This window comes from Oncorhynchus nerka, linkage group LG24 (assembly GCF_034236695.1).
Source record: "Oncorhynchus nerka isolate Pitt River linkage group LG24, Oner_Uvic_2.0, whole genome shotgun sequence".
NCBI lineage: Eukaryota > Metazoa > Chordata > Actinopteri > Salmoniformes > Salmonidae > Oncorhynchus > Oncorhynchus nerka.
The window spans coordinates 9,615,655-9,639,380 of record NC_088419.1 but is presented as its reverse complement, the minus strand read 5'-3'; the positions used below and the strand labels follow the sequence as shown (position 1 = coordinate 9,639,380).

General features: G+C 45.1%; 1 protein-coding gene across 1 annotated transcript in view; it reads left to right on the top strand.

Annotated features, from left to right (window-relative positions):
• The window catches only part of LOC115115078 (signal-induced proliferation-associated 1-like protein 1), a 246,264-nt gene that overhangs the window by 115,111 nt on the left and 107,427 nt on the right, over positions 1 to 23,726 (top strand). Inside the window, exon 2 of the mRNA XM_065009423.1 lies at positions 4,630 to 4,668. The gene's annotated coding sequence lies outside the window, so the exon portion shown is untranslated. The remainder of the gene's footprint in view (positions 1 to 4,629; positions 4,669 to 23,726) is intronic.

Genomic DNA, 23,726 nt, shown 5'->3' with positions numbered 1-23,726 from the left:
GGATACAGCCCAAGGAGAAACAGACTTGGTTAACACACAGAAGACAATGAATAGGCCTAGGATACAGCCCAAGGAGAAACAGACTTGGTTAACACACAGAAGACAATGAATAGGCCTAGGATACAGCCCAAGGAGAAACAGACTTGGTTAACACACAGAAGACAATGAATAGGCCTAGGATACAGCCCAAGGAGAAACAGACTTGGTTAACACACAGAAGACAATGAATCAAATCAAAATTGTATTGGTCACATACTCATGGTTAGCAGATGTTAATGCGAGTGTAACGATATGCTTGTGCTTCTAGTTCCGACAGTGCAGGTACAGGGATGTGGGGACAGCAGACTAGGATAGGGAGAGATCGAATATTTCCGTAACACACCAGCCAGCTGGCCTGCGCATGCTCTGAGGACGCGGCTAGGGATACCGTCTTGGCCAGCAGCCTTGTGAGGGTTAACAAGTCTAAATGTCTTACTCACGTCAGCCATGGAGAAGGAGAAGGAGAAGGGGGGCGCAGTTTTCGTTAGTGAGCCGTGACGGTGTGGCACTGTATTATCCTCAAAGCGGGCAAAGAAGGTGTTTAGTTTGTCTGGAGGTGTGACGTCCGTGACGTGGCTGTTTTTGTTTTTGTAGTTTGTTATTTCCTGAAGACCCTGCCACATACGTCTCGTGTCTGAGACGTTGAATCGCGACTACACCTTGTCCCTGTACCGACGTTTCGCTTGTTTGATTGCCTTGGTGGAGGGAATAACTACACTTTTTGTATTTAACCATATTCCCAGACCATTTTCTATGGTTAAATGCGGTTGATCGCGCTTTCAGTTTAGCCTGAATGCCGCCATCCGTCCACGGTTTCTGTTTTGATGTAGGTTTAAATAGTCAACAGTGGGTAGAACATCTTCAATGCGAGTCAGCGTGTTGTTCTGAGGCTGACTGGAACATATTCCAGTCCGCGTGATCAAAACAAACTTGAAGTGTGACTTCCGATTGGTCAGACCAGCGTTGAATGGTTCTCATCACTGGTACATCCTGTTTGAGTTTCTGCCTATAAGACAGAACGAGCAAGATTTCGTCTTGGTCGAATTTTTCTGTAAGGAGGGCGGGGGGAGGGCTTTGCATGCATCGCGGAAGTTAGAGGAGCAGTGGTCGAGAGTTTTAGCCTTGTGTGTCGTGCTATCAATATGCTGATAGACTTTAGGTAGCCTGAATACGCTTAGGCTGCAGCCCAAGGAGAAACAGACTTGGTTAACTCACACGAGGAGAAACTTCTATTTTTGCATCCTTTCAATGTCCTTTGAAATAGTTTTGATTCATTTTCATTAGTCTACGTTAGGTCTAGGTCTATGTCAGGTCTATGTCAGGTCTATGTTAGGTCTATGCCTATGTCAGGTCTATGCATATGTCAGGTCTATGCCTATGTTATGTCTATGTCAGGTCTATGCCTATGTCAGGTCTATGTCAGGTCTATGCCTATTTCAGGTCTATGTCTATGTCAGGTCTATGTCTATGTCAGGTATATGCCTATGTCAGGTCTATACCTATGTCAGGTCAGGTCTATGTCAGGTCTATGTCAGGTCTATGGTCTATGTCAGGTCTATGTCAGGTCTATGTCAGGTCTATGTCTATGTCAGGTCTATGTCTATGTCAGGTCTATGTCTATGTCAGGTCTATGTCTAGTCTATGCCTATCTCAGGTCTAGGTCTATGTCTATGTCAGGTCTAGGTCTAGGTCTATGTCTATGTTAGGTCAGGTCTATGCCTATTTCAGGTCTATGTCTATGTCAGGTCTATGTCTATGTCAGGTATATGCCTATGTCAGGTCTATACCTATGTCAGGTCTATGTCAGGTCTATGTCAGGTCTATGTCAGGTCTATGTCAGGTCTATGTCAGGTCTATGTCTATGTCAGGTCTATGTCTATGTCAGGTCTATGTCTAGTCTATGCCTATCTCAGGTCTAGGTCTATGTCAGGTCTAGGTCTAGGTCTATGTCTATGTTAGGTCAGGTCTATGTCTGTTAGGTTTATGTCTGTTAGGTCTATGTCTGTTAGGTCTATGTCAGGTCTATGTCTATGTCAGGTCTATGTCTATGTCAGGTCTATGTCTATGTCAGGTCTATGTCTGTTAGGTCTATGTCTATGTTAGGTTTATGTCTATGTAAGCCTAAAGGTGTATCAGAATCAGCATTTTCCTTAATCATCGTCCTCAAAGCTCTCATTCTAAACGATTAAATCACCATGGTTACTGGACTACTATAACACTAATATCCTCATCAAAGTGTTGTTATGGTGACCCCCTGGCTGAGAGCACTATCACAGCGTTACCTCTGTGTCAGTACTAATTATCAACCAGTTTGGCCTACTTACCAATCCATCGTTCTTTTGGACCGCCAGCTTGGCTAACCCGGTATTAAAGTCTCAAACTATTTCATGTCTCAAACGACATGTTCTTGCATGTTTTTTGTTTATGTTTTACTCTCAGAAAAAGTACATTTTAACTGGTATTGTAGTGACGTTGAAATGAGCGTTAAAATCGGCAAGGCCGTTAGAAAGCACAGCCCTGAATGTCCTACGGGACTGTCCACAGTCAAACCAAGCATACCGTGAAATGAGGCGAGAAATTTGACAGGATGATTGAATATAATTTGGAACCTGCTTCCCCTGTGTTTCTATTGGTCAAGCTCTCACAGACCACCGATTTTTTTTGAAGGTGTTTTTAAGGAGTAAGAGTGGACACACACACGGTGAGGAGGCTTGTGCAGGCCGTTGCGGCCTGTCTTTATTTTAAGACCTCTCTCCGGTCTTAAAACAATCACCATCCCAACATCCCCTGCTGTCTGGATCTCTAGTTGTTAGAGGCTCTGAAGGTGTGTGTGTGTGTGTGTGTGTGTGTGAGATCCTATTCTCCATCTCACACAAAACAATATCTGTTTCCAGAGGCAAATGGATTCTCCTGAAAACCGTGTGGGGAGTCCGGGGGAGTTGAAAGACTCATCACACAGGCCTGGTGCACAGGGGAGACACCGGGTGTGTTTTAATATTATCCATGTGGCTGCACGACTTCTTGCCAGATCGACCACATTTTGTTATGTTAGCAACGTCCCCCCCCCCCCCCCCCCCCCCCCCAAGTCGTCAACGAGTTGTTTCACCAATATTATCGGGACGATATTAGCCTTTCTCAGAAATAATTGTATCGATCTTTAATCCACCGATATTATATACATCGAATGAACAAATAAGTGCGGTCATTTAATTGCCTGAAGAGGGCGCTCTCTGAGCTGTATATTGAACGTCATTCATCCCGAAGTCGTGACGTCAGAGTGGGTGGTTTGACAGTGAGTAGCTCGTCAGCGAAAGCGTATTTGAATAAGTCAATAATCAAAAGTACACTAAGCAAGCAGCCCTGTCCTCATCACTTGGTTAACGTTAGCTAACTGGTTAACGTTAGCTAACTGGTTAACGTTAGCTGGCTGGTTAACGTTAGCTGGCTGGTTAACGTTAGCTAACTGGTTAACGTTAGCTGGCTGGTTAACGTTAGCTGGCTGGTTAACGTTAGCTGGCTGGTTAATGTTAGCTGGATGGTTAACCAGTAATAGTAATGTAGTTGGGCTTTATCGAGCCAGCAAAGCAGTTAGCCTAGCTAGCTAGCTGGCTGTCCCACATGTTTAAACACTGGACTGGTTCCAGAGTCCACACAGCCCTGTCCTTGTCACTTAGTTAAAGTTAGCTGGCTATAATAAACTCAAAATGGGGGAATGTTTACTGGTTGCTCAGGAGGTAAATGGAAAGTCAAATACTGGATCAAGAAAAAGGTAACGAGCAAATGCTGTGTGTATATTATGTATGTCAAACAGGTGCTGTTAGGTTACAATATAATTGTTCTGAACGTTTGGAACAATGTAAACAACACAATTAATTATAATGGTACCAGAGAGTATTGTAATGTTTATTATATATTTTTTATGAAATAAAATAAAATGTAATTAAAATGTTATAACAGCAAATACTAAAAACAGTCGCATTCATTCCGTCAAATGTATGGAGTAGAAAGTACATTTATTTTCTTTAGGAATGTAGTGAAGTCGAAGTTGTCAAAAATATAAATACTGAAGTACAGATACCCCCCCCCAAAAATTACTTAAGTAGTAATTTAAAGTATTTTTTACTTATTTACTTTACACCACTGATTTCAGTGTGTAGTTGTGAAAAGTGCAGTTTCAGATTTACATTTACTTAAGGAACGTACCTAAGAACAAGTATTTTGTATTTATAGTGGATATAGTTGCTTTTTGGTGGTTATCAAACAATGTTAATTTTAATATTAAGGAATCATAATTTAGAGTATATTATCTGTTAATCCTTTGGAGCACAATATGTGAATGAAACGGTCTGTTTATCATTTCACCTCTAAAATACCACATATCGGTGACTTGCCTCCCTAAAATCACTATCAGACCCAAGAATCCCCTATCGGTCAGCCTCTATTATTTTGGGATGTGTTATTTCATGAATCTCTTTTAGTTCTGCCCTGTCAGCCAAGTTTACTCTCAAAGGGGTGCTGTGACGTTCCCATGATTATATTCTAATAGTTCCTGTTTTGGTCCAAAAATGTTCCTCCTTTTTTCCCTTTCAGATTATCCTGAGACTGACACACAGGACAGGACAGGAGCCTGTAAGTAGACAAACGTTGCCTTAATGTTGCCTTAACGTTGCCTTAACGTTGCCTTAAGTGTACTTTTCTTTCACTGACTGTTATTAATAAACTGTGCTCTCTGCAGTGTTTTCAAATTCACTTTTGACTTTTAGCACTGGGTTGGTTGTCAAGGATACTGCTGTTCTTTTCTAGTGGTGTAGTTGAAAAGAGCTTCTATTCTTATCTTAGACCAGTGGGATGTTATGTGAAGTAAATTTAGTTTTTTAAATTAGAAACTTGACCCTTTGCCAACCCCTACCCCCCCTGGTAACCTCAGACAACATTAACCCATGAAGCTAATTTCCCCATACCAACCGTTTGAGAAATCCCCTTACAATGATCTTAAACTGTGTTTCTAATACACAATGCAATTTAAACACAGACTACTCCTTGCTAATCAGGAAAATATTGGGTATGTTGTGGTGGACTGTCATTACAATTACAATCTCGGGAACCTGGTCAAATTATGGTTGTAGTGTAACAAGCCACTGAATGTCTCTGAATTCACTGTCAGCATGTACCTATAACCACTTTTGGAGCTAACTAGTGCTCTCAACTAGTATCCTGAGGTCGACAGCAGATGGGAGTTGTATTATTTAGCCATAAAAATAAAAAAAATCAATTGGACGAGGAGTTCTTCAATGAGTCGGACGCGAGGGATATATTGCAGACACCCAACCAGGCACCGATCTCCGTGATTCACTGGAGATGGAATCTGAGATTGAGGCAAAAGATCCGGGTGCCTTGCAAGGATCAGGCGACGAGTGGCTAATCTGCCCCTTGCCTTCCATTCTGCTAGCCAACGTTCAATTGCTGGAAAATAAATGGGACCAACTGAAAGCACGTATATCCTACCAACGAGACATTAACAACGGTAGTATCTTATGTTTCACAGAGTCGTGGCTGAAAGACGACATTAAGAACACAACTGGCGGGTTATACACTCTATCGGCAAGACAGAACAGCAGCCTCTGGTATGACACAGGGGTGGGGCACTATGCATTTATGTAAACAACAGATGGTGCATGATATCTAAGGAAGTCTCGAGGTTTTGATCGCCTGAGGTAGAGTATCTCATGATAAGCTGTGACCACACAATCGACCTAGAGAGTTTTCATCTGTATTTTTCGTAGCTGTCTACATACCACCACAGACTGATGCTGGGCACTAAGACTGCACTCAATGAGCTGTATACCACCATAAGCAAACAGGAAAACGCTCATCTAGAGGTGGCGCTCCTAGTGGCCGGGGACTTTAATGCAGGGAAACTTAAATCAGTTTTACCGAATAACTATCAGCATGTTAAATGTGCAACCAGAGGGGAAACAATCCTAGACTACCTTTACTCCACACACAGAGACTCGTACAAAGCTCTCCCTCACCCTCCATTTGGCAAATCTGACCATAATTCTATCCTCCTGATTCCTGCTTACAAGCTAAATTAAAGCAGGATGAACCAGTGACTCGATTTATAAAAAAAAGTGGTCAGATGAAGCAGATGCTAAACTACAGGACTGTTTTGCTAGCACAGACTGGAACATGTTCCGGGATTCTTCCGATGGCGTTGAGGAGGACACCACATCAGTCACTGGCTTCATCCAGAAGTGCATCAAGGACGTCGTCCCCACAGTGACTGTACGTACATACCGCAACCAGAAGCCATGGTTCTCATCGATGGGGCTGTAGTGGAGGAGGTTGAGAGCTTCAAGTTCTTTTGGTTTCTACATCACCAACAAACTAACATGGTCCATGCACATCAAGATATTCGTTAGGAGGGCACGACAAAACCTATTCTGTCTCAGGAGACTGAGGCTCTGAGGACCCATAACAAATCTTTTCAAAGGGTTCTACGGCTGCACCATCGAGAGCATCCTGACTGGTTGCATCACTGCCTGGTATGGCAATTGCTCGGCCTCCGACCGCAAGGCACTACAGAGGATAGTGCGTACGGCCCAGTACATCACTGGGGCCAAGCTTCCTGCCATCCAGGACCTCTATACCAGGCGGTGTCAGAGGAAGGCCCAAAAAATTGTCATAGACTTCAGCCACCCTATTCACAGACTGTTCTCTCTGCTACCGAACGGCAAGCGGTACCGGAGCCCCAAGTCTAGGTCTGAGAGGCTTCTAAACAGCTTCTACCCCCAAGCTATAAGACTCCTGAACAGCTAATTAAATGGCTACCCAGACTATTTGCCCCCCCCCCCCCCCTACACTGCTGCTACTCTGTTATTATCTATGCATAGCCACTTCAATAACCCTACCTGCATGTACATAATTACCTCAATTACCTCAACACTGGTGCCCCCGCACATGACACATTGACTCTGGTACCCCCTGTATACAGCCCCGCTATTGTTATTTTACTGCGGCCCCTTGAATTATTTGTTTTTCTTATCTTTTGACTTTTTTCGTGTGTATTTTCTTAGCTGCATTGTTGTTTGAGGGCTGGTAAGTAAGCATTTCACTGTAAGGTGAACTCGACGACAGTTGCTGTCCATTGGAGCACCTGTTGTATTCGGTGCATGTGACAGATCAAATTTGATTGGTTTGTGGAAGCGGTAGATGGGCGGATTGAGACGCATCTCAATTTAATTGGTAAAACAACAGTTTTTATCCCTCACTGGCTTTTATGCGATTTTAAACTTGCACATCGACCTTAGGTGGTTAACCTCTTGCTTCTACTCGGGACGCTTGCGTCCCAACTAGAGCTCTGGAAATGCAAATGCGCTACGCTAAATGCTAATAGTATTAGTTAAAACTCAAACGTTCATTAAAATACACATGCAGGGTATCGAATTAAAGCTACACTCGTTGTGAATCCAGGCAACAAGTCAGATTTTTAAAATGCTTTTCGGCGAAAGCATGAGAAGCTATTATCTGATAGCATGTAACACCCCAAAAGAACCGCAGGGGACGTAAACAAAATAATTAGCATTTCGGCGTTACACAAACCGCACAATAAAATAGAAAACATTCATTACCTTTCACCATCTTCTTTGTTGGCACTCCTAGATGTCCCATAAACACTATTGGGTCTTTATTTCGATTAAATCGGTCCATATAAAGCCTAGATATCGTTATATGTAGACTGTGTGATAAACGGAAAAAACATTGTTTCAAAACGTAACGTCATTTTTTAAAATTCAAAAAGTCGACGATAAACTTTCACAAAACACTTCGAAATACGTTTGTAATGCAACTTTAGGTATTAGTAAACGTTAATAAGCGATAAAATTCATCAGGAGGCGATGTAAAGATCATTAGCTGTCCGTCTGGAAAAATGTCCGGCTAGAAACTCAACGAAAATATCCGGTCCTAGACCTGAGGAAATACGGTGCCCTGCATGTGTTTGACCAAGAAAAAACTCGAAGGGAAATGACAAGACTCTAGACACCGTGTGGAAGCTGTAGGTACTGCAACCTCAGTCAATTAATTGTGGTTCACGTTTATCAATGGGTTCAAGTAGCGCATGGATATATTTTCCCATTTTCAGTGATCAGTTTTTCCTGTGCTTTTCGATGTAAATGCCGTTCTGGTAAAGCCACAGCAGTGATTTAACCAGTTTTATAAACGTCTGAGTGTTTTCTATCCACACAGACTAAGCAAATGCATATACTATATTCCTGGCATGAGTAGCAGGGCGCTGAAATGTTGCGCGATTTTTAACAGAATGTTCAAAAAGTAGAGGGTAGGAGGAAGAGGTTAAAGAAAACAACTTAGTTTTTACCATATCCCTCACTGGCTTTTATGCGATTTTTAAACGTGATTCGCGGTGTCGGACTCTACGACAGTTGCTGTCCATTGGAGCCCTGCGATTGATTGTCAAAAAATTCTGGGGCGGGGCTTAGATAAGGGTCAAATGTGTCTGTGGATTCCATCAAATCCACTGATAATTGTACAAAATATAGTACAGCTATTGAGATAATTTTCTGTCTCCTTTAAAAGACTGTGTCAGTCAGATGTCCTCTTTCTCCCTCCCTCAACCACTTCAGCAGAGCTCATTTACCTTCAGACTCATGGGCCTTTTTTTCTTCTTTTCTTTCAATAACAACCATTTTGTAACGGGAGGAAAGTAGTGAGTAGGCGACCCTCATTTTCTCTCAGGGTAGAATAGCACAGAGTGTTCTAGAAAACGCTTTCATTCTCCCCTTTTCCTCTCCTCGTCGCTGGCAGTGCGTTCTGGGAAATCTGCTGTCTTTCTCCTCCTACTCACCCTCCCACATTCACACAAACAGTTGTACTGTAAAGTGGAGACGGAGAGAGCAGGTGAAACGGGCTGGGAATTGCCAGGGACCTCACAATGTTATCACGATACTTGGGTGAGGAAACGATATGTATTGGCGATTCTTTCGATACTGAAATTTTATTGTGATTTTTTTATGTTTCAAACATGATTTCTCAGCAGATGAGAAAGTGAGTTTTGATAAGTCAGTAGTCCTGTATAGACCTACACCCCTCAGTAGTACTGTATAGGCCTACACCCGTCAGTAGTACACCGTCAGTAGTACTGTATAGGCCTACACCGTCAGTAGTACACCGTCAGTAGTACTGTATAGGCCTACACCGTCAGTAGTACTGTATAGGCCTACACCCGTCAGTAGTACTGTATAGGCCTACACCCGTCAGTAGTACTGTATAGGCCTACACCCGTCAGTAGTACTGTATAGGCCTACACCCGTCAGTAGTACTGTATAGGCCTACACCCGTCAGTAGTACTGTATAGGCCTACACCGTCAGTAGTACACCGTCAGTAGTACTGTATAGACCTACACCGTCAGTAGTTCACCGTCAGTAGTACTGTATAGGCCTACACCCGTCAGTAGTACTGTATAGGCCTACACCCGTCAGTAGTACTGTATAGGCCTACACCGTCAGTAGTACTGTATAGGCCTACACCCCTCAGTAGTACTGTATAGGCCTACACCCCTCAGTAGTACTGTATAGGCCTACACCATCAGTAGTACTGTATAGGCCTACACCCATCAGTAGTACACCGTCAGTAGTACTGTATAGACCTACACCGTCAGTAGTTCACCGTCAGTAGTACTGTATAGGCCTACACCCGTCAGTAGTACTGTATAGGCCTACACCGTCAGTAGTACTGTATAGGCCTACACCCCTCAGTAGTACTGTATAGGCCTACACCCATCAGTAGTACTGTCCAGGCCTACACCCATCAGTAGTACACCGTCAGTAGTACTGTATAGGCCTACACCCCTCAGTAGTACTGTATAGGCCTACACCCATCAGTAGTACTGTCCAGGCCTACACCCATCAGTAGTACACCGTCAGTAGTACTGTATAGGCCTACACCCATCAGTAGTACTGTACAGGCCTACACCCGTCAGTAGTACACCCATCAGTAGTACTGTATAGGCCTACACCCATCAGTAGTACTGTATAGGCCTACACCCATCAGTAGTACTGTACAGGCCTACACCCATCAGTAGTACACAGTCAGTAGTACTGTATAGGCCTACACCCATCAGTAGTACACAGTCAGTAGTACTGTATAGGCCTACACCCATCAGTAGTACACAGTCAGTAGTACTGTATAGGCCTACACCCCTCAGTAGTACTGTATAGGCCTACACCGTCAGTAGTACTGTATAGGCCTACACCCGTCAGTAGTACTGTCCAGGCCTACACCCGTCAGTAGTACTGTATAGGCCTACACCCGTCAGTAGTACTGTATAGGCCTACACCATCAGTAGTACTGTATAGGCCTACACCCCTCAGTAGTACTGTATAGGCCTACACCATCAGTAGTACTGTATAGGCCTACACCCCTCAGTAGTACTGTATAGGCCTACACCCCTCAGTAGTACTGTATAGGCCTACACCCCTCAGTAGTACTGTATAGGCCTACACCATCAGTAGTACTGTATAGGCCTACACCCCTCAGTAGTACTGTATAGGCCTACACCATCAGTAGTACTGTATAGGCCTACACCCGTCAGTAGTCCTGTATAGGCCTACACCCGTCAGTAGTACTCCGTCAGTAGTACTGTATAGGCCTACACCATCAGTAGTACTGTATAGGCCTACACCCGTCAGTAGTACTGTATAGACCTACACCATCAGTAGTACTGTATAGACCTACACCCATCAGTAGTACTGTATAGACCTACACCCGTCAGTAGTACTGTATAGGCCTACACCCATCAGTAGTACTGTATAGGCCTACACCCGTCAGTAGTACTGTATAGGCCTACACCCGTCAGTAGTACTGTATAGGCCTACACCCGTCAGTAGTACTGTATAGGCCTACACCATCAGTAGTACTGTCCAGGCCTACACCCGTCAGTAGTACTGTATAGGCCTACACCGTCAGTAGTACTGTATAGGCCTACACCCGTCAGTAGTACTGTATAGGCCTACACCATCAGTAGTACTGTCCAGGCCTACACCCGTCAGTAGTACTGTATAGGCCTACACCATCAGTAGTACTGTCCAGGCCTACACCCGTCAGTAGTACTGTATAGGCCTACACCCGTCAGTAGTACTGTATAGGCCTACACCCGTCAGTAGTACTGTATAGGCCTACACCGTCAGTAGTATTGTATAGGCCTCCAGTCACCGACGTCATAGACTGTTTTCTCTCTACCGCACAGTAAGCCGGTCCCGGAGTGCCAAGTCTAGGACCAAAAGGTTCCTTAATAATAACAGCTTCTACCCCCAAACCATGAGACTGATGAATAATGAATCAAATAGCCACCTGGACTATTTACATTGACCCCCTGGTTTTAACACTGCTGCTACTCACTGTTTATTATCTATGCATTATCACTTCACCCCTACCTGCATGTACAAATTACCTCAACTAACCTGTACTGCACACTGACTCAGTACCGGTACCCCCTGTATATAGCCTCCACATTGACTCTGTACCAGTACCCCCTGTATATAGTCTCCACATTGACTCTGTACTGGTACCCCCTGTATATAGCCTCCACATTGACTCTGTACCGGTACCCCCTGTATATAGCCTCCACATTGACTCTGTACCGGTACCCCCTGTATATAGCCTCCACATTGACTCTGTACCGTAACACCCTGTATATAGTCTCCACATTGACTCAGTACCGGTACCCCCTGTATATAGCCTCCACACTGACTCAGTACCGTAATACCCTGTATATAGCCTCCACACTGACTCTGTACCGTAATACCCTGTATATAGCCTCCACACGGACTCTGTACCGTAATACCCTGTATATAGCCTCCACATTGACTCTGTACGGTAATACCCTGTATATAGCCTCCACACTGACTCAGTACCGTAATACCCTGTATATAGCCTCCACACTGACTCAGTACCGGTACCCCTTGTTTATAGCCTCGTTATTGCTATTTTGTTATTTTATTGTGTTTCTTTTATAATTTTTTACTTTAGTTTATTTCGTAAATATTTTCTAAACTCTTCTTGAACTGCACTGTTGGTTAAGGGCTTGTAAGTAAAGCATTTCACTGTAATTTCTACACTTGTTGTATTTGGCCCATGTGACTAATAAAGTTTGATTTTGAATTGTATAGACTCGTGTGGGATGCCAGTCAGTGGGATGCCAGTCAGTGGGATAGTGGGATGCCAGTCACTCGGATAGTGGGATGCCAGTCACTGGGATAGTGGGATGCCAGTCAGTGGGAAGCCAGTCAGTGGGAAGCCAGTCAGTGGGAAGCCAGTCAGTGGGAAGCCAGTCAGTGGGATGCCAGTCAGTGGGATGCCAGTCAGCGGGATGCCAGTCAGCGGGATGCCAGTCAGCGGGATAGTGGGATGCCAGTCAGTGGGATGCCAGTCAGCGGGATGCCAGTCAGCGGGATGCCAGTCAGTGGGATAGTGGGATGCCAGTCAGCGGGATGCCAGTCAGCGGGAAGCCAGTCAGTGGGATAGTGGGATGTCAGTCAGCGGGATGCCAGTCAGTGGGATGCCAGTCAGTGGGATAGTGGGATGCCAGTCAGCGGGATGCCAGTCAGCGGGATGCCAGTCAGTGGGAAGCCAGTCAGTGGGAAGCCAGTCAGTGGGAAGTCAGTCAGTGGGATAGTGGGATGCCAGTCAGCGGGAAGCCAGTCAGCGGGATGCCAGTCAGTGGGAAGCCAGTCAGTGGGATGCCAGTCAGTGGGAAGCCAGTCAGTGGGATAGTGGGATGCCAGTCAGCGGGAAGCCAGTCAGTGGGAAGCCAGCCAGTAAGTAGGAAGCTAGTCAGTAGGAAGCCAGTCGGTGGGAAGCCAGTCGGTGGGAAGCCAGTCGGTGGGAAGCCAGTCGGTGGGAAGCCAGTCGGTGGGAAGCCAGTCAGTGGGAAGCCAGTCAGTGGGAAGCCAGTCAGTGGGAAGCCAGTCAGTAAGTGGGAAGCCAGTCAGTCAGTGGGAAGCCAGTCAGTAAGTGGGAAGCCAGTCAGTAAGTGGGAAGCCAGTCAGTAAGTGGGAAGCCAGTCAGTAAGTGGGAAGCCAGTCAGTAAGTGGGAAGCCAGTCAGTAAGTGGGAAGCCAGTCAGTAAGTGGGAAGCCAGTCAGTAAGTGGGAAGCCAGTCAGTAAGTGGGAAGCCAGTCAGTAAGTGGGAAGCCAGTCAGTAAGTGGGAAGCCAGTCAGTAAGTGGGAAGCCAGTCAGTAAGTGGGAAGCCAGTCAGTAAGTGGGAAGCCAGTCAGTAAGTGGGAAGCCAGTCAGTGGGAAGCCAGTCAGCGGGATGCCAGTCAGCGGGATGCCAGTCAGCGGGATGCCAGTCAGCGGGATGCCAGTCAGTAAGTGGGAAGCCAGTCAGTCAGTGGGAAGCCAGTCAGTCAGTGGGAAGCCAGTCAGTAAGTGGGAAGCCAGTCAGTAAGTGGGAAGCCAGTCAGTAAGTGGGAAGCCAGTCAGTAAGTGGGAAGCCAGTCAGTAAGTGGGAAGCCAGTCAGTCAGTGGGAAGCCAGTCAGTCAGTGGGAAGCCAGTCAGTCAGTGGGAAGCCAGTCAGTCAGTGGGAAGCCAGTCAGTCAGTGGGAAGCCAGTCAGTCAGTGGGAAGCCAGTCAGTCAGTGGGAAGCCAGTCAGTCAGTGGGAAGCCAGTCAGTCAGTGGGATGCCAGTCAGTCAGCGGGATGCCAGTCAGTCAGCGGGATGCCAGTCAGTAAGCGGGAAGCCAGTCAGTAAGCGGGAAGCCAGTCAGTAAGCGGGAAGCCAGTCAGTAAGCGGGAAGCCAGTCAGTAAGCGGGAAGCCAGTCAGTAAGCGGGAAGCCAGTCAGTAAGCGGGAAGCCAGTCAGTAAGCGGGAAGCCAGTCAGTAAGCGGGAAGCCAGTCAGTGGGAAGCCAGTCAGTGGGAAGCCAGTCAGTAAGTAGGAAGCCAGTCAGTAAGTAGGAAGCCAGTCAGTAAGTAGGAAGCCAGTCAGTAAGTAGGAAGCCAGTCAGTAAGTAGGAAGCCAGTCAGTGATCACACTGTCTGTCAAGTGCTGTAGTATGTGGAGGTTTACTGAAGAGCCCTACTTTCTGTCCATTCTGTCCCAGACACAGTAACCTATTGTTCTCTCTGACACTTTGTTTGGGACAACTTAAAAAAATAAATAATTAAACACGGTCTGCAGCTGTTACAGAGGACCCCCTTTTGGCCAACATCACCTGCCCGAGCCAAAAACTCACCCATCCAGTGTAGCGTTTCCCAGGTCATCGTCACCTTTTAACCTCTTCAGATAAAGACTGTCATGGCGGCATATGGTCCAGGTATTTGTCCACATGGCTGATGCAAGGTTATAGCAGTGTAATGTACCCTAGTTCAGACGTGATCCGTTGTTACGAGTGTATTGTAGTTCTAGGAAAGCTTGTAGTTCTCCAGTTTGGTCTGCAGTGAAGAGCTTTCCTGTTTATTCTGGCCTTGATACAGTGTTACAGGAGGAGGGTATATTGGTTTTCTGTAGTCTTGATACGGTGTTACAGGAGGAGTGTATAATGGTTTTCTGTAGTCTTGATACGGTGTTACAGGAGGAGTGTATAATGGTTTTCTGTAGTCTTGATACGGTGTTACAGGAGGAGTGTATAATGGTTTTCTGTAGTCTTGATACGGTGTTACAGGAGGAGTGTATAATGGTTTTCTGTAGTCTTGATACAGTGTTACAGGAGGAGTGTATAATGGTTTTCTGTGGTCTTGATACGGTGTTACAGGAGGAGTGTATAATGGTTTTCTGTGGTCTTGATACGGTGTTACAGGAGGAGTGTTGTTATGGTTTTCTGTAGTCTTGATACGGTGTTACAGGAGGAGTTCTCCATGATGTTCAGGTCTTGATTCAGTGTTCTGAGTGTATTATGGTTGTTGTGTAGTGAGAATGTGCCTGAGGACTCTAAATGTCGGTGTCCTTTCTCATTCCTCCCAGATGAGACGAGAGGTCACTGTTGACTGACCCCTAGCTATGCTGACTGACTCTCTCGTTCTCTCTCTCTCTCTCAATATCTCTGTGTATATTTCTCTATTGCAAACCTCTCTCTATCTTCCTGTATATCTCTCTCTCTCTCGCTCTACCTCCCTCTCTCTCTCTCTCTCGCTCTACCTCCCTCTCTCTCTCGCTCTACCTCCCTATCTGCGCTCCTTCCACTCCCACACACTTTCACATGGAGTGAAGAGTCATTACTCTGTGCACCCCATCCCTCTCTGCCACTCTCCCTCTCTACCACTCTGTCTCTCTCTCTCTCTTTCGCTCTCTCTCTCTCACACTTTCTCTTCACTCACAATCTGTACCAATCTCTCTGTGGACACATTAGTTTTCACCCAGCACCCGACACCCCTACTAATTTCCATCTGCTCTGGAGGCCTTGGGCTGCCACGGCTGGAGGCCTTGGACAGTAACCTAAATATATTAACTGAAAGCAGTGGACCTCAGCTTGACCTTATTCTAGTAAATGATCTACCATAAGATGGTCTTGAAAAGTGACCAAGGACTTTGCATCTCTTTATTGTGCATATCAGCCTTTACAAATACCATTTCTGTTGTGTTTGAAAACCCACCCCACTGAGGTTGGCCCTCTGTCTGTTCTGAACAACCTGGCCCTTTTCAAACTTCCTTAACCTGGAAGAGGATACAGGAAGGGAACCAGAGGTGTGTGTGTTTCCTGTCCGGTGTTGACAGCTCTGACAGGGTTAGCCCACTCTGACCACGCCCCTCGCTCTCAGGAGAGGAAGGGATGCTATTGGCCAGACTTTACTGGTTGGTCGACCTCAAAGCCAGAGCTCTTCTATAATTCATACAGAGTTAGTAAACTTTCATTCCATATTGGCTCCAAACATTTCAGAACAAAAATATTCTAATCTGTATTTTGAACAGAATTTCGTTGTCTTGGAAGTTGGAACTTTTGGTGCAAATATGGTGGACATTTGAAAAGCTAAGTTACATCTTCTGGCCGAGTTTGCATTTCTATGGCCCTGGTCAGGATTGAGAAAAGGAGCAGCTGGCTTCAACATAGCAGATCCTACCATACAGACTCTCCTAACTACTGAATAGAGGCTACCATACAGACCCACCTGACTACTGAATAGAGGCTACCATACAGACCCACCTGACTACTGAATAGAGGCTATCATACAGACCCACCTGACTACTGAATAGAGGCTACCATACAGACTCTCCTAACTACTGAATAGAGGCTACCATACAGACCCACCTGACTACTGAATAGAGGCTATCATACAGACCCACCTGACTACTGAATAGAGGCTATCATACAGACCCACCTGACTACTGAATAGAGGCTACCATACAGACTCACCTAACTACTGAATAGAGCCTACCATACAGACTCACCTAACTACTGAATAGAGGCTACCATACAGACTCACCTAACTACTGAATAGAGGATACCATACAGACTCACCTAACTACTGAATAGAGGATACCATACAGACTCACCTAACTACTGAATAGAGGCTACCATACAGACTCACCTAACTACTGAATAGAGGCTACCATACAGACCCACCTAACTACTGAATAGAGGCTACCATACAGACTCACCTAACTACTGAATAGAGGCTACCATACAGACTCACCTAACTACTGAATAGAGGATACCATACAGACCCACCTGACTACTGAATAGAGGCTACCATACACAACTTTAGCCTTGTATAGAACTGGGTCGATTGGCCATTTTGTACATCGGCTGGCATAAGTTCAACCTCCGCTCAGAGCACAGCTGGCTCCTACAGTCAATTGCTGACCACACGACCTTTCCTCTCCGCACAGCAGGACAGAACAGAGAGGAAAGGTGTAGGAAGGAAAAGGATTTCTCCCCGACAGGACAATCACTGCTTTATGCTACGGGCTAAAGCCAACATGACAAATACACTTCTCACTCCTGCAGAAAGACTCAAGGCACAGACCAACCATCACCAGGGTGAGAGAGAGAGAGACCCCCCCCCCCCCCCCTGTGACTGACCCAAACTTAAGGAAATCCAGATTCAGTGAGCATAGCCTTGCTGTTGAGAGGGTCCTCGATAGGCAGACATGGCTCTCAAGAGAAGACAGGCTATGTGCTCACTGCCCACAAAATGAGGTGGAAACTGAGCTGCACTTCCTAACTTCCTGCCCAGTGTACGACCATATTAGAGGCACATATTTCCCTCAGATTACACAGACCCACAAAGAATATGAAAACAAACCCAATTTTGATAAACTCCCATATCTACTGGGTGAAATACCACAGTGTGCCATCACAGCAGCAAGATGTGTGACCTGTTGCCACAAGAAAAGGGCAACCAGTGAAGAACCAACACCATTGTAAATACAACCCATATTTATGTTTATTTATTTTCCCTTGTGTACTTTAACCATTTGTACATTGTTACAACACTGTATATATACATAATATGACATTTGTAATGTCTTTATTCTTTTGTAACTTCTGTGAGTGTGATATTTACTATTCATTTTTATTATTTATTTCACTTTTGTATATTATCTACCTCACTTGCTTTGGCAATGTTAACACATGTTTCCCCATGCTAATAAAGCCCCTTGAATTGAATTGAATTGAATTGAATTGAGAGAGAGCGATGCGCAACAACCCTTTACCGTGAGAATGTTTGTCTGTTGACACGTTTTGAGACCCTGGAGTCAGTTACCACCTTCTGTCATCGCTGTGTCATCAAAAAGATGTCTAAGGAGGAGTCCCAAATGGGAAGCTATTCCCTTCATAGTGCACTACTACCTTATGGGCCCTGGTCAAAAGTAGTGTACTATGTAGGGAATAGGGTGCCATAGGGCTCTGGTCAAAAGTAGTGTACTATATAGGGTGCCACTTGGTGACGCAGGCGAACACTGAGGCCTCGCGACATGCATTCACACGCAGACAGACGTGGTATGAGAGGAATCTGCTCCTCAAGTCTCTCCGTCCCACTCCTCTCCTCTTCACTTCCGTGGCACCACAGTTGCACCGTCAGTGCTGCACGGATACAGGGTAGATCACACACTACGGCCAAACAGAGCCACATAGACGCCATTTTGGAGATCATGGCAATAGTTCCTATACCCTCTCTCTGTTTCTCGCTCTCCCTCCTTCTCTAAATAGTGATTAAAGGGTAATGCTTAAGATTTGAGGTGAATACACTGTACAAAATGTATTCTTTTTTAAATTTTATTTAACCTTTATTTTTTTAACAAGGCAAGTCAGTTAAGAACACATTCTTATTTCCAATGACGGCCTACCAAAAGGCGGGGCTTGGGATAATAAAAGAAATATAGGACAAAACACACATCACAACAAGAGAGACAACACTGCATAAAGAGAGACCTAAGACGATAACACAGCATGGTAGCAACACAGCATGGTAGCAACACATAACACAACATAACAACATGGTAGCAACACAACATAACGACAACATGGTAGCAACACAACATGGTAGCAACACATGGTAGCAACACAACATAACAACATGGTAGCATCACAACATAACAACATGGTAGCAACACAACATAACAACAACATGGTAGCAACACAACATGGTAGCAACACAACATAACAACAACATGGTAGCAACACAACATGGTAGCATCATAACATGGCAGCATCATAACAACATGGTAGCATCATAACAACAACATGGTAGCATCATAACAACATGGTAACAACATGGTAGCATAACAACAACATGGTAGCATCATAACAACATGGTAACAACATGGTAGCATAACAACAACATGGTAGCATCATAACATGGTAGCATCATAACAACATGGTAACAACATGGTAACAACATAACAACAACATGGTAGCATAACAACAACATGGTAGCATCACAACAGCATGGTAGAATCATAACAACATGGTAGCATCACAACATAACAACATGGTAACAACATAACAACAACATGGTAACAACATAACATGGTAGCATCATAACATGGCAGCATCATAACAACATGGTAGCATCATAACAACAACATGGTAGCATCATAACAACATGGTAACAACATGGTAGCATAACAACAACATGGTAGCATCATAACATGGTAGCATCATAACATGGTAACACCATGGTAGCATAACATGGTAGCATCATAACAACATGGTAACAACATGGTAGCATCATAACAACATGGTAGCATCATAACAACATGGTAACAACATAACAACAACATGGTAGCATAACAACAACATGGTAGCATCACAACAGCATGGTAGAATCATAACAACATGGTAGCATCACAACATAACAACAACATGGTAACAACATAACAACAACATGGTAGCATCATAACAACAACATGGTAACAACATAACAACATGGTAACAACACAACAACATGGTAGCATCATAACAACAACATGGTAGCATCATAACAACAACATGGTAACAACATGGTAACAACATAACAACAACATGGTAGCAACATAACAACATGGTAGCATCACAACAACATGGTAGCATCACAACAACATGGTAGCATCATAACAACATGGTCGCATCACAACATAACAACAACATGGTAACAACATAACATAACAACATGGTAACAACACAACATAACAACAACATGGTAACAACAACATGGTAGCAACATAACAACATGGTAGCAACACAACATAACAACAACATGGTAGCATCATAACAACATGGTAACAACACAACATGGAGGACATTATGCTCTTTCCATGACATAGACTGACCAGGTGAATCCAGGTTAGAGCTATGCTATTTTATTAATGTCACTTGTTAAATCCACTTCAATTAGTTTAGATGAAGGGGAGGAGACATGTAGATGAAGGGGAGGAGACATGTAGACGAAGGGGCGGAGACATGTAAATGAAGGGGAGGAGACATGTAGATGAAGGGGCGGAGACATGTATATGAAGGGGAGGAGACATGTAGATGAAGGGGCGGAGACATGTAGATGAAGGGGCGGAGACATGTAGATGAAGGAGAGGAGACATGTAGATGAAGGAGAGGAGAGATTTTTTTTTTAAGTCTTGAGACAATTGAGCCATTGTATGTGTGCCATTGAGAGGGTGAATGGGCAAGACAATAGATTGAAGAGCCTTTTGAACGGGGTATGGTACTGTAGTTCGTGCCAGGCGCACCGGTTTGAGTGTGTCGAGCTGCAACACGGCTGGGTTTTTCACGTTCAACAGTTTTCCCGTGTGTATCAAGAATGTAGGAAGCATTGGAGTCAACATGCATCCCTGTGGAACGCTTTAGACACCTTGTGGAGTCAACATGCATCCCTGTGGAACGCTTTAGACACCTTGTGGAGTCAACATGGGCCAGCATCCCTGTGGAACGCTTTAGACACCTTGTAGAGTCAACATGGACCAGCATCCCTGTGGAACGCTTTAGACACCTTGTAGAGTCAACATGGGCCAGCATCCCTGTGGAACGCTTTAGACACCTTGTAGAGTCAACATGGGCCAGCATCCCTGTGGAACGCTTTTGACACCTTGTAGAGTCAACATGCATCCCTGTGGAACGCTTTAGACACCTTGTAGAGTCAACATGCATCCCTGTGGAACGCTTTAGACACATTGTAGAGTCAACATGGACCAGCATCCCTGTGGAACGCTTTAGACACCTTGTAGAGTCAACATGGGCCAGCATCCCTGTGGAACGCTTTTGACACCTTGTAGAGTCAACATGGGCCAGCATCCCTGTGGAACGCTTTTGACACCTTGTAGAGTCAACATGGGCCAGCATCCCTGTGGAACGCTTTAGACACATTGTAGAGTCAACATGGGCCAGCATCCCTGTGGAACGCTTTTGACACCTTGTAGAGTCAACATGGGCCAGCATCCCTGTGGAACGCTTTAGACACATTGTAGAGTCAACATGGGCCAGCATCCCTGTGGAACGCTTTAGACACATTGTAGAGTCAACATGGGCCAGCATCCCTGTGGAACGCTTTAGACACCTTGTAGAGTCAACATGGGCCAGCATCCCTGTGGAACGCTTTTGACACCTTGTAGAGTCAACATGGGCCAGCATCCCTGTGGAACGCTTTAGACACAGTGTAGAGTCAACATGGGCCAGCATCCCTGTGGAACGCTTTAGACACCTTGTAGAGTCAACATGGACCAGCATCCCTGTGGAACGCTTTAGACACCTTGTAGAGTCAACATGGGCCAGCATCCCTGTGGAACGCTTTTGACACCTTGTAGAGTCAACATGGGCCAGCATCCCTGTGGAACGCTTTTGACACCTTGTAGAGTCAACATGGGCCAGCATCCCTGTGGAACGCTTTTGACACCTTGTAGAGTCCATGCCCTGACGAATTGAGGGTTAAAAGTGTGAGGTGCAACTCAATATTAGGAAGGTGTTCTTAATGTTTTGTGCCCTCAGTTCATGTAAGTCATGTGCATTGTAATGAGTTGTACTGCAGTAGTAGATGTGTTGATGTGCTGTAGTTAGTGATTCACCTATACGACATTTTTGGCCGATACCGGTATCCAATATTCTCCTTGCAAAAAGAACCGATATCGATCACCGTTATTTACATTTTTAGCGGCCTTTTTAAGCATTCTAGTACAGTTAAATAGTTTAAACACACGTGCGCACACACACACTGACCGAAAAAGTTATTTTGTTGGCGTTTACGTATGTCCCCATGACCAGTAAAACATCATCAAAACGTATTTCTTTCACTTGCTTGCTGTGCTGTTTCGTTGTTCATTTGTTCAGTCGTTTCATTCTCAACCAGGATTTCATCATACAGGTCAAGCAGTGAAGTTTCAGCTCTGTCTGTCCGTGGCTTCTTCCTCGGTTTCACGTAAACCCTGTTTCTTGTCTGCTTCGAAGTAGCGGTCCTTGTACCTAGCATCGAGCATGGTGGCGACACAGTAAAGAGGCTCAGAGAGAATGCCTGTTAAAGAAGTAGCGGTCTTTGTACCTAGCATTGAGCATGGTGGCGACACAGTAAAGAGGCTCAGAGAGAATGCCTGTTAAAGACGTAGCGGTCCTTGTACCAAGCCTCAAGCATGGTGGCGACACAGTAAAGAGAGAATGCCTGTTAAAGAAGTAGTGGTTCTTGTACCTAGCATCCAGCATGGTGGCGACACAGTAAAGAGAGAATGCCTGTTAAAGAAGTAGTGGTCCTTGTACCTAGCATCCAGCATGGTGGCGACACAGTAAAGAGGCTCAGAGAGAATGCCTGTTAAAGAAGGAGCGGTCCTTGTACCTAGCATTGAGCATGGTGGCGACACAGTAAAGAGGCTCAGAGAGAATGCCTGTTAAAGAAGTAGCGGTCCTTGTACCTAGCATTGAGCATGGTGGCGACACAGTAAAGAGGCTCAGAGAGAATGCCTGTTAAAGAAGTAGCGGTCCTTGTACCTAGCATCGAGCATGGTGGCGACACAGTAAAGAGGCTCAGAGAGAATGCCTGTTAAAGAAGTAGCGGTCCTTGTACCTAGCATTGAGCATGGTGGCGACACAGTAAAGAGGCTCAGAGAGAATGCCTGTTAAAGACGTAGCGGTCCTTGTACCAAGCCTCAAGCATGGTGGCGACACAGTAAAGAGAGAATGCCTGTTAAAGAAGTAGCGGTTCTTGTACCTAGCATCCAGCATGGTGGCGACACAGTAAAGAGAGAATGCCTGTTAAAGAAGTAGTGGTCCTTGTACCTAGCATCCAGCATGGTGGCGACACAGTAAAGAGGCTCAGAGAGAATGCCTGTTAAAGAAGTAGTGGTCCTTGTACCTAGCATCGAGCATGGTGGCGACACAGTAAAGAGGCTCAGAGAGAATGCCTGTTAAAGAAGTAGTGGTCCTTGTACCTAGCATCGAACATGGTGGCGACACAGTAAAGAGGCTCAGAGAGAATGCCTGTTAAAGAAGTAGTGGTCCTTGTACCTAGCATCAAGCATGGTGGCGACACAGTAAAGAGGCTCAGAGAGAATGCCTGTTAAAGAAGTAGTGGTCCTTGTACCTAGCATCGAGCATGGTGGCGACACAGTAAAGAGGCTCAGAGAGAATGCCTGTTAAAGAAGTAGTGGTCCTTGTACCTAGCATCGAACATGGTGGCGACACAGTAAAGAGGCTCAGAGAGAATGCCTGTTAAAGAAGTAGTGGTCCTTGTACCTAGCATCGAGCATGGTGGCGACACAGTAAAGAGGCTCAGAGAGAATGCCTGTTAAAGAAGTAGCGGTCCTTGTACCTAGCATCAAGCATGGTGGTGACACAGTAAAGAGGCTCAGAGAGAATGCCTGTTAAAGAAGTAGCGGTCCTTGTACCTAGCATCCAGCATGGTGGCGACACAGTAAAGAGGCTCAGAGAGAATGCCACCGAATCGCTTGTTCGTCTGTGATTGGCTTAGATTAGCTAACCTGTTGACAGTGGTGTACAAATACTTTAAAGTACTACTTAAGTAGTTTTTTTTTGGGGGGGGGGTATCTGTACTTTACTATTTATGTTTTTGACAACTTTTACTTCACTACATTCCTGAAGAAAATAATAGATTTTCCCTGACACCCAAAATTACTCCTTACATTTCTAATGCTTAGCAGAAGAGGGAAATGGTCCAATTCACCCTCTTGTCATGAGAACATCCCTGGTCATCTACTGCCTCTGATCTGGAAGACTCACTAAACAGAGAACATCCCTGG